General features: G+C 45.9%; 1 pseudogene; it reads left to right on the forward strand.

The window, feature by feature from the left end:
* The first annotated feature begins 9,701 nt into the window (after positions 1-9,701).
* Positions 9,702-10,656, forward strand: LOC111535035 (annotated as a pseudogene).
* Positions 10,657-12,321: the final 1,665 nt, after the last annotated feature.

Below are 12,321 nucleotides of genomic sequence, written 5' to 3' on the forward strand. Positions count from 1 at the left end.
CTCTGTGGCCCAGGCTGGAGTGCAGTGGCCGGATCTCAGCTCACTGCAAGCTCCGCCTCCCGGGTTCCCGCCATTCTCCTGCCTCAGCCTCCCAAGTAGCTGGGACTACAGGTGCCACCACCTCGCCCAGCTAGTTTTTTGTATTGTTAGTAGAAACAGGGTTTCACCATGTTAGCCAGGATGGTCTCGATCTCCTGACCTCCTGATCCACCCGTCTCGGCCTCCCAAAGTGCTGGGATTACAGGCTTGAGCCACCGCGCCCGGCCAATTTGTGTATATTTTATGGCAATAGATGATAAAATAGATGAGCATGTACATGTGTTTTATGCATTCATGATATACCTTTTTCTTAATTTTTTTTTTATATTTCTAGGCTACACAGTTTGTGAGTGTTTTCAAGTTGTTGCAAATCTCCAAAAAATTTTTCCAATATACTTTTGGAATACAGTTTAAACCTGTGTTGTTTGAGAGTCAACTGTAGTTACCGAGCCAGGAAGGCAGCGCGGGAGCAGGTTAATTTCCAGGCTGCAGTGAAAGCCCAGAGGGAGGCAGGGGTTAACTTTCCCAGAAAGGTGATCTCAAGGCCTGCTGTGTGCTAGAGCACTGGCCCATCAACTAGCACATCTCCTCCCAGTTCCCATTCGGTAACTTCATGGGTAGCTGCAGTGAGAGTATTTACACCACAGAAATCAGCAAGTGCTACAGATCAGGGCTTTTTTGACCTGCAAAGTTAGTTGTTAAACTTTACTAGCACATCATGGGAATGGATGAATGATACTTTGCCTGATAAAGGGAAGTGAGGAAGCATCCCGGGCAGAAAGGGCTGTGTAAACAAAGGTACAGAAATGAGAAACAGCCAGGAGTAGGGAGAGACCAGCAGTGCAGTGTTGCTGGCTCATAAAGGGGCAGGTGCTGCTGATGGAGAGGAAGGCAGGTGCCAGACCTGGGGGTGGTCTCTTTGGGCATCCTAAGAAGTTATAATAGAACTTTCTCCCAGGGGAGAAGAAGGCACTGGGGGGTTTTAACTAAAGGCCCAGTGAAATACGATTTGCATTTTAGGTTGATCATTTTGGGCACAGTGTTGGGGGAATATTGGGAGCAGATGGATAGGAACTAAAGAGATGATTCTTGAAGGCAGGGGAAGATGAGGATATGAACTGGAGAGTTACAGAGGGATGGCTAAGGCAGGAAGATTCAAGACATGTTTAATAGATGAAAATATTTGAGTTTGGTTGTATATAACAGGCAGGGGAGGGGAGAGTCAATATTATTAGCTCAAATGATGGGTAAATGAGGGTAGTACCACCAATATAGAGAATATCAGCCAAATTGCTGGTTTTAGAGGAGAAGATAAATTCAGCTTGAGGTGTGATATGTTTGAGGGGTCTGTGGAACATCCAGGTAGGGATGGAGATGTCTGAGCTGGAGATAAAGGTTTGTCACTCATCAGCTTACACATCATGTGAGGAGAGTGGCTGGAGCCCTGGAGATGTTGGAAATGCTTGGCTGTCTCTCAGTGTGACTCCAACGGCATCGCTACTGGAAATTGTTGGAGGCCTCCTGAAATGCAGATTCATATCTACGGGATTTTCTTGACCTCTGGGCCACTAGGGCCCCAGCTGCTCTGTTACAAGAACCCTCTGAGGCAGCAGATCCTGGGGATATAAAGGAGGTTCCTTGCTTACAAGAGAGACACACTCCAGAGATCAGTGACCCAGAGGATGTCAGCAGAGGTGTGGGCAGTCAAGGGTCAAGGGTTGGGGTTGGAGGCAAAGGAGGAGTGAAAGAGCAGCAAAGTAACAGGCAGTTACTCCAGTCACTTATAAAAAATATCCTTCTTTCACTTGTGATACCCTACCTTGTTTTAACCTGAACTGACTCTCCCTTAGCTAAGAGAGCCAGACAGACTCCATCTTGGCTCCTTCACTCGCAGCCCCCTCCCCACTCCCCTTCCTCAAGGACTTAACTTGTGCAAGCTGACTCCCAGCACATCCAAGAATGCAATTAACTGATAAGATACTGTGGCAAGCTATATCCGCAGTTTCCAGGAATTCGCCCAGTTAGTAGCGCCCAGAGCCCCCGCGTTTGTGTCCATGTTTGTGTCTGGTTGATAACGCCCAAAGCCCCGCGCCTATCACCTTGTGATAGATTTAAAGCCTCTGCACCTGGAATTGTTTGCTTTCCTGTAACCATTTATCCTTTTAACTTTTTGCCTGCTTTACTTCTGTAAGATTGTTTTAACTAGACTCCCCTGCTCCCCTTTCTAAACCAAAGTATAAAAGAAAATCTAGCCCCTTCCTCAGGGCCGAGAGAATTTTGAGCGCTAGCCATCTCTCGGTCACCAGCTAATAAAGGACTCCTGAATTTGTCTCAGAGTGTGGCGTTTCTCTGTAACTCACTCCGTTACAACACACTTAGATTCCTTGAAAGGAATAACTGGAACTCCAATTTTAAGAAAAGTCTGGTTAGATCAATGCTTCCCAGATGTTAGTGTGCCTCAGAATCTTCTGGAGGACTTATTAAAACAGACCGAACATACACACACACACACACACACAACACACACACATATACACACACATGCACATATATACACACACATACACACATACACACGCATACACACACACGCGTGCACACACACACACTACATTGCCAGGCCCCATCCCAGTAGGTCTAGAGTGGGGCCCAATAATCTGCATAACTAACCAGTTCCCAAGTGCTGCTGATGCTGATGCTGATGTTGCCTGTCTGTGTGTCACATTTGAGTAGCTCTGGGCCGGATTTCTCACTCACTGTGTGAGGACTCCGGGTTTTGAGATTTGGGGTACAGCTAAAAATGTCTCTCCTTCTTTCTCCTCACTGCCTAGTGAAGTGAAGCCTCAGAGAGATCAGCCATGGCATATTTGAGTTTTAATTGGTCAAGACAAAGCTTTGTGTGTCAGAAATATCTGTATTCCGTGTGTGTAAGTGTTGGTATGTAAACGCGAGTCTGCCAAGGATGAGTGGAGCTGACCAAAGGTGTAGTCTGCACCCCAGCAACCCCAGCACATCCTGCAGAGACATCTGTGTTAATTGTGGCTTCCTCAGGTCAAATGTGGACTGCAGAATTCACACAGTCTTTGACCAGGTCCCTGGTCTAGGAGCTTTGACCCTCCTCAAAGATTTAGACATTCTGTTGGGAATCATGGGAAATAGACTGTCCTTGGTGGAGGAGGAAAAGAACTACCACCATTTTGAGACGAAACCAGCACAGGAATCAGGTACTATAAGATCAGAGAAGCAGAACTTCTCTGAAGAGGGAAGAGGAAAGAGGAGGGAAGGAGCGGTTGTCTCCAGGCAAGGCGAGGAGGCCAAGCTTTGCCTTCTGGTGGGGAGACCACTCCTGCAGGCAAGGAGTGAGTATAATTCCTGAAGTCCGAATGCTGGGCTGTCCAGACAAGCTGGTTTGTGGCTTCATTTCAGGAAGCCTCACTTACCTGATATCCCCACATTCTCCTTCTGAGAAGTTCTGGACATTGTTTCCATGCTCTGTACCACGAGGCAGCCTGGTCATGAGGAACCACCTGACTGAGCCAGGTGGATGCTTGACCCAGGGGTAGTTAACACACAGGTTAGCCAGTGCCACGAGGCGGCCTGTGGACTTACCAAACCCCTCAGAGCTGCCTCTCAGTGGGCGTGAACTCATAACAGGGGGACACAGTCAGCAGTTGGTGTGAGGAGTGAAGGGAAGGAAAGAGAAGGTAGAGTAACACGAGGACAGAAGGCAGTGAGCAGAAGCCTGATCTGTGGTGGCTGAGGCCGCAGCATAAACAGGAAAGGAAGCAAGGCCAAGGTGGTTGAGTCTCCAAAATGGCAAAGCCCTTGAGATGGGGACACAAAGCCTTGCCACAAAGGGGCCAACAGGAGCCACTTGGATCCTGATTGACATTCCAGGGCCTGTTCAACTGTGTCAAGGCCCAACTGTACTGTTGTTCTTCCATGAACCCCATAGTATCCCCCGACTCTTAAGGAAATGTGGGTGCAATGGAAGGGAGCTGCCTGGCACATAGAGGGCAAAGGTCAAAGATGGTAGACATCATGAATGCAAGGTGCTCTAGCCCAGTGTGGGAGGTCACACAGTTGCTCACAATCCAAGTATCCTTGTACTGCTAGGATCTGTTTTTGCTCACAACACTTCTGACATGGAATGTGTGGGGTTTTCCCAAAAACAATTAATTCTGCAACACTCCAGACCCCAGTTGGGTATTCTATAATTTAATTCTGATGCTAACTACCTAGAATTAGCACAGACCCCTCAGGTTAAGGGCTCAGTTCCACAAGACTCCCCAACTTCTGATGCCCATCACAAGTCCAGGCCACCCATACTTTTGACCAACCAGCTATGAAGTTAGAGGTGTTCCCATAACCCCTCCCTTGGGTTAAATAATTTACTGGAAAGGCTAAAAAAACTTGGGAAAACACTTTACTTTCATTTACCTGTTTATTATAAAGGTTACAATTCAGGAACAGCCAAATGGAGGAGCTGCAAAGGGCAAGGAGTAGGGGAGGGATGCAGAGCTTCCAGACCCTCTCTGGGGTGCCACTCTCCCAGTGTTCACCAACCTGGAAGCTCCCTGAACCCCTTTAGTTTTGGGCTTTTTATAGTAGTTCCATTATGTAGGCACGATTGATTAAATCACTGACCATTGGTGATTGAATGCAATCTCCAGCCCTCTCTCTCCCCTCCCTGAAGATTAGGCTGAATGTTCCATCCCTTTAATCACATGATTGGTTCCTCTGGTAACCAACCCCCATCCTGAGCTATCTAGGCACCCACCAAGAGTCACTTCATTTGCATAAACTCAAGTATGATTGAAAGCGGCTTATGATGAGTAATGAAAGATGCTCCCCTCACTCCTAGGAATAAGGAAATTCCAAGGGTTTTAGGAGCTCTGTGCTGGGAACGGAGAATGAAGACCATATATATATATATATGTTCTATTGTGTCACAATATCACACCCTCATACTTATGTCAGAGTTGTTGGGAGCCTTAGATAAGACAAGATTTGGAAAAGAGTTATTAATTAATGGCAACTTCTTAATATTAATCCCTCACCATTATCTCAAATACAATAAATCCAATTGACTGTAAACTCCTCAATAGAAACTGTTTCTTAGTCATATCTTTATTCCTAGTAACCAGCCTAGAGCTAGGCATGATAGATGTACAGGAACTGTACAATGAAATGTCATTGTACAACCCCCTAGTCCACCGACCCTGGCCCCGACAGGCTCCCCTCCTTACTCCATCATTGACTTTCTCCTAGCTTAAGATATGGTGTGTAAGGGAGGAAAAATATCTTTTCCTTCTACCCATCTTATTAGGTTCATTGGCTGGGGACCCTGTAAGAAAAGACAGATGAAGAAGAGAAAAGCAAACAAATGTATTCAATATAAGTTTTTCATGACACAGGAGCCTCCATAAGGAAATGTGGACCAGAAGAAAGTTAAATCTGAGTATTTTTTTTATTAGTGGGTTTGAATGGAAAGTAGTGAAGGATGTTAGAGCAGAAGAAAGAGCTAAATGTAGTAAATGGAGGGAAATAGCCAGGCCTGTTATTCAGATTGCTCTTGGCCTCCCTGTCTTTGGAGATAGGGATGCTTCCTTTGCTCTGGGTAGAGGGAGGGTGCCTCTCACATGAGGGTCTTATGACCTGCATCAGGGGAAGGTCAGAAAATCCTTCCTAGGTTTTGTAACTTGCCTCAGGGGAGAAGAACAGGTGAAGGTCAGAGAGACCTTCCTGCATATACTGTTTCTCAAATTCCTTCAGCTTAAAATGTTCAATAAGCCAGCCGAGTGGGGCGGCTCACGCCTGTAATCCCAGCACTTTGGGAGGCCAAGGTGGGCGGATTGCAAGGTCAGGAGATCAAGACCATCCTGGCTAACATGGTGAAACCCCATCTCTACTAAAAATACAAAAAATGAGCCGGGTGTGGTGGCGAGCGCCTATAGTCCCAGCTATTTGGGAGGCTGAGGCAGGAGAATGGCGTGAACCCAGGAGGCAGAGCTTGTAGTGAGCTGAGATTATGCCACTGCACTCCAGCCTGGACAACAGAGTGAGACTCCGTCTCAAACAACAACAACAACAAAAAATGCCAAGATGCTATATTTTCGGGTAGCATGCCCTGAACCCATCAGGTATCTTGGCCATTGTTGATTCTTCTCCCTCCTGTGTCTCCCACCTGAGATCTCTCTCTAAATCCTACAATTTCTTCCTTTTTCTTTTCTTTCTTCTTTCTTTCTTTTCCTTCCTTCCTTCCTTTCTTCTTTCTCCTTTCCTTTCCTTTCCTTTTTTTTCTTTCCTTTCTTTCTTGACTTGACAGAGTCTCACTGTTTTGTCCAGGCTGGAGGGTAGTGGTGTGATCTCGGCTCACTGCAACCTCCGCCTCCTGGATTCAAGCAATTCTTCTGCCTCAGCCTCCCAAATAGCTGGGATTACAGGCACATGCCACCATGCCCAGCTAATTTTTGTATTTTTAGTAGAGACAGGGTTTCACCATATTGGCCAGGCTGGTCTTGAACTCCTGACCTTGTGATCTGCCTGCCTCGGCCTCCCAAAGTGCTGGGATTACAAGCATGAGCCATTGCACCTGGCCAATTCCTTCCTTCTAAATGTCTCCCAGTGCCACTCTGTTCTTCATCCCTGTTATTTTCATCCTGGGCTAGTTCTGTACACTCCTCCAGTACCCAGCCTCCAGGGTGACTTTGTGGCAATCTTAGTCCCACCTTAGATTACAGACAGTTCCATTCTTCCTGGTATTCTCTGAAGACAAGCACCCATTTCTGGTCATTGTGTCCTCCGCATCCAACCACTCTTTGGTGCCTGGCACATGTCACATGTTTGTAGCATAGAGAGATTCAGAGTGAGGGGCAAGCCAGTAGCAGTGAGACAGAGAGAGAGGAGAGAGAGCTGTGTTACTGGGTGAAGGGGAAGAGATACCTGGGTGGCTGGGGAATCTATGTGACCCGAAGTTTCTGGGAATTTCTGGATCACTGAGGTGCAGCTCTTCTTGCCTTCTAGGCTCTTTGAGGGTCAGTGACAGTTACCTTGAACTAACTGTTGTGATCAAAGCCCAGGAGAATGCTAAGTACCTGGTACCAGCAAATGTTTTGAGTTGAGGTTTCCTGGTAGAGGAGAATTTCGGATAGATTTCCACAACATTGCCTAATTGGGTCTATGGGGTGAAGTCTAAACTCTGAGCCTCTTGCCAAACTTTAAATTGCTTCTGGGATAGGACCTGGCTCCAAAGCAACTGGTCCTAAATTCCCAAGAGAGTCTTTATGGGACTCTCTGGAGAGAGTGTGGCGCACAGAGAAGAGAGGGAGCTGGGCCTGGTGCCTGGGCATGGCTTCCCAGCCTGCCCTGGGGTGCAGCTGCCTCCAGGCTGGGGCTCCTGGCTGAGCCTCCGGTTTGAGAGCCAGCCTGTGTCTCCTTGTCTCACTGAGTCCCAAGGTCAGGCAAAGACTTCTGGGGCTGCGGTTGCACCTTAGAGCCCTCTACACCCAGGGCCATTTCGAGACACCAGGACAGGAGACAGCAGTTAAAGAGTACATGCCCAAGTCAACAGTGTGCACCTGTGTTGCCAGGGCAGCCCTGAGAGACATGGCCTCTTGGCCTGCTTGGTTTTTGGCAGGGTAGCACTCAGAAGGACAGGTGAAACCAGAGCCAGTGACATGTCCTGACCTCGGTAAACTGGCAACCTCCCCACTCCACCAGTCTGCCTTCCTGCAAATAATAGATGCAGCCCAATAGGATCCCAGACTGGACCCTAAACTGGGTAAGTGCTAGGGGACCTCTATGGCCAGTTCTTCACCAGCTGTGGGATGGAGGGGAAGAGGCGTGTACAAAGAGGTCTGTGCAAGGGGAGGGCTAGGGGTAGAATCAGGTTTGGGGATGAAGCAACTATTTCCAAAGCTCTGAAGGCTGCAAGTGTGTCAAGGAAGCAGGCAAGTCTAACAAGAAGAGCCCATAAGGTAGGTTTAGGATTAGTGGAGGAAGGGAAAAGTTAGAAAAAGGCAGATTTCAGGTCCCTGAAGAGCTCTAACCTGGGCTCTAACCTGGGCTTTCTGACAATGACATTACCTTGAGCCCCTTGTTGTCCTAAATGTTTAAGCAGAGGCTGAAAAATCACATATTGAAGAGACGATCCTATAACAGGTGGCTCAGGGGTGGGGACTGGATTGGTTTAATATCTGAAGATTCTGTCAAGCCTCAGATTCTGCACTTCCTGATACCAAATGGAGTTTTTCTCTAAAAATAGTTCCCCGTCCCTTTAATTCCTAATATCCCGAGATAATCTTTTTTGAACATTGCATCATTACCATTTAGAACAAAGCACCCCCACTCCCTTTCTTCAGAGGCGTGTGCTACTCACAAACGTCTTCCCTGACCTCAGCTTCTCCACTTTTGAACTGAGAAGGGTTGAAACAGATTAGTGATTCCCACGACCGGTATACATCAGAAATACATGGGGGAGCTTTTATTTGAAAAGCAAAGCAATGAACAAAAACAGATTGCTAAGACAATCTGCCAAGGTAGGACCCAGAAATCTGTATTTTTAACCAGCACTTGGGTACCTATGAGGCAGTTGGCTTTCTGTCATTTTGGGCACCCTGTGTCAGGACCTGATGACATCTGGTGTTCCAAATCTCTGTGGAGATGAAATTGTGGTGATAATTCACAGTGCAGATTTTTGTATTCTAGAAGGTGGAGTAGGTTTGTGTGTGAGCATATCTGCAGATCTTCCAAATGGCATTAATGGGATGGCGTTTCTCATTGAACTTGATGTGGGTGTGATTCAAGGCTTCACGCAGCCCAGGCTAGGGGTGTGAACTATGAGTGGGTTCCCACAGTCAGGCAAGGCAATATGCCACCAATCTAGTCCTGGAACAGCAAAGAGGCAGGCAGGTCAGACATGGTTACTGGAGGAAACACATGATTCCTTCTCTCCAAACCAGAATTCTGAAGACTTTGGTGGGGACTCCATGTTATAGGTTCCAGAAACTCAATTTTGTCAGATTTTGTAGATTTGGTCAAGATCAGATGAATTGATTTATGCTAACTAACCTCACAAAAGATGGAAGTGCAAAAAGATACTGAGTAAGAAATAAAACTGTTAAGGAAATAAGAAGTTTTATGTTTTGAAGCCAGCACATTCTCTCCCTGTGAGACTGTCTGTATGAGAAGTTACATTATAATAGAAACTTGCTGGGTGAGGAGGAGCCAGACACAGAGGAATGGGTCATGTGACCTTAAGGGCCAGGGTCACCAAGCCATGACAGCCTGAGCTCTCCAATTATATGGCAGAGGCAGAGTTGCTCAGAAGCCCCTGCTTCCCTACAAAGTGCTAGAGACAGCGCATGCAGACATGTGATATTGCTTTTGGTATATTAATATCATTGTTTAGACAGAAATGTCCTTCATTTTTTTCATTCAAAGTTTTATTAGATTTCCAAGGTCTATTCTTCCAAGGCCTGCTACATAGCCTGGCTTTTAGATAACTTGGTTTTTTATGATTGAATCTAACAGGATAAGTTTATTTATAATTTTAGAGACATCATACTATAATTCCCATGTATTGACTCAAGCAAGCCGTCAAAAAATAAACATGTATTTTCTGCCTTCATTATTCCTAGGGATGAAAGAGAGAGTTTGAAATGGAGGTATCCAACCAGTCTTCTGTGACAGAATTTGTCTTGCTCGGCCTCTCTGCCCATCCAAAACTAGAGAAAACGTTCTCTGTGCTCATCCTGCTGATGTACCTGGTGATCCTGCTGAGCAACGGGGTCCTCATCCTGGTAACTGTGTCTGACTCCTGCCTGCACACACCCATGTACTTCTTCCTTGGGAACCTCTCCTTCCTGGACATCTGCTATACAACCTCTTCAGTTCCTCTGGTCATGAATGGTTTCCTCTCTCCCAGGAAAACCATCTCCTTCTCAGGCTGTGCAGTGCAGATGTTCCTCTCCTTTGCCATGGGAGCCACAGAGTGTGTGCTCCTGGGCATGATGGCGTTTGATCACTATGTGGCCATCTGCAACCCCCTTAGGTACCCAGTAGTCAAGAGCAAGGCTGCCTATGTGCCCATGGCTGCCAGCTCCTGGGTGGCTGGTGGAGCCAACTCCTTGGTGCAGATCTCTCTTGCGGTACAGTTACCCTTCTGTGGGGATAATGTCATCAACCATTTCATCTGTGAGATCCTGGCAGTTTTAAAGTTGGCTTGTGCTGACATCTCCATCAATGTGATCAGCATGGGGGTAGCCAGTGTGATCTTCCTGGGGGTCCCAGTCCTGTTCATCTTTGTCTCCTACATCTTCATACTTACCACTATTTCAAAGATTCCCTCAGCTGAGGGGAGGAAAAAGGCTTTCTCCACCTGCTCTGCCATGTTACTGTGGTAATTATCTTCTATGGAACCATCCTCTCAATGTATGGGAAGCCCAAATCCAAGGACCCCCTAGGGGCAGACAAACAGACCTTTCAGACAAACTCATCTCCCTCTTCTATGGACTTTTGACTCCCATGCTGAACCCCATCATTTACAGTCTGAGGAACAAGAATGTTAAGACTGCTGTGAGAAGCCTGGTGGCTCAGAAATGCTTGACCCAGTGATGAGTTATATCCCATGATCCATGCACTCTGATGGCTCTCACTTGAGAATCTCAATTCCAAGCAAAGCTAGGTGAGGGGCAAGCTCAGTTTAGAGCCATGCTACTCACAGTGTGGTCCATGGATCAGCAGTATCAGCATCACCTGGGAGCTTATGAGACATACAGAGTCTTGGGCCTCAATGCAGAACTCTTGAATTAAAATTTGCATTTTAACAAGTTCCCCCAGGTGATTTGTATGGATGTTAAACTTTGAGAAGTATCGGTTAAGAGTCTGTAGTGGATGCTGTGGTGTGCTGCCCGGATTCCTGTTCACTCCATCTAGCACTGAAGCACTCATTACCCCTGTGAGTACTGACGGTCAACAGCATTCAATGGAGTCTCTCTGCAGGGTTGCCTTTGACTAAAGAGTACTACCTCACCCAAAGTCACATGCCCTTCTCAAAGTCAACTCATACACAATGATGTCAATGTCAGTATAAAGACCCCGTCCTCCTTGCCTCAATGGGGTTATCTCTAAAGGTTCATCCCAGCTGGAAAAATTTCCCATGGTAGTTGCAGTTCTCCCTCTGCCTCGCCCTGCTTCTTCTACCTGCTCACATCCTGTACAGGTGTCGATCTTTTAAAATTTTTATTTATTTTAATTTTTATGAGTACATGGTAGGTATAGATATTTACAGGGTACATGTGATATTTTGATACAGGTATACAATGCATAATAATCACATCAGGGTAAATGGGGCACCCATCATCTCAAGCATTTATCTTTTCTTTGTGTTACAAACAATCCAATTATACTCTTCTAGTTATTTTTAAATGTATAATAAATTATTGTTGACTGTAGTCACCTTGTTGTGCTATCACATACTAGACCTAGTATCACATACTAGACCTAGTATCACATACTAGATCTTATTACTATATTTGTGTACCCATTAGCCATCCCCACTTCTCCTCTCCACCAACCTTCCCAGCCTCTGGTAACCAGTGTTCTACTCTCTATCTCCATGAGTTCAATCGTTTTGATTTTTTGCTCCCACAAATCAGTGAGAACATGCAAAGTTTGTCTTTCTGTCCCTGGCTTATTTCACTTTCATAATGACCTCCGATTCCATCTATGTTGTTGCAAATGGCAGGATCTCATTTTTTTGATGATGAATAGTACTCCATTGTATATATATATGCTACATTTTCTTTATCCATTTGTCTGCTGATGGACATTTAGGTTGTGTCCAAATCTCGGCTACTGTGAATAATACTGCAGTAATCATGGGAGTGCAGATATCTCGAATACGCTGATTTCCTTTCTTTTGGGTATATACCTAGCAGTGGGATTGCTGGATCATATGGCAGCTTTATTTTTAGTTGTTTTGAGGGACCTCCAAACTTCTCCATAATAGTTGTACTAATTTACATTTCCACCAACAGCGTACCAGGGTTCCCTTTTCTCCACATCCCCACCAGCATTTGTTATTGACTGCCTTTTGAATAAAAGCCATTTTAACTGGAGTGAGGTTATATCTTATTGTAGTTTTTATTTGCATTTCTCTGATGATCAGTGACGTTGAACACCTTTTCAATACACCTGTTTACCATTTGTATGTATTCTTTTGAGAAATGTCTAGTCAGATCTTTTGCCCTTTTTTTCAGTCAGATTATAAAGCTTCTT

This window comes from Piliocolobus tephrosceles, chromosome 14 (assembly GCF_002776525.5).
Source record: "Piliocolobus tephrosceles isolate RC106 chromosome 14, ASM277652v3, whole genome shotgun sequence".
Taxonomy (NCBI): Eukaryota; Metazoa; Chordata; class Mammalia; order Primates; family Cercopithecidae; genus Piliocolobus; species Piliocolobus tephrosceles.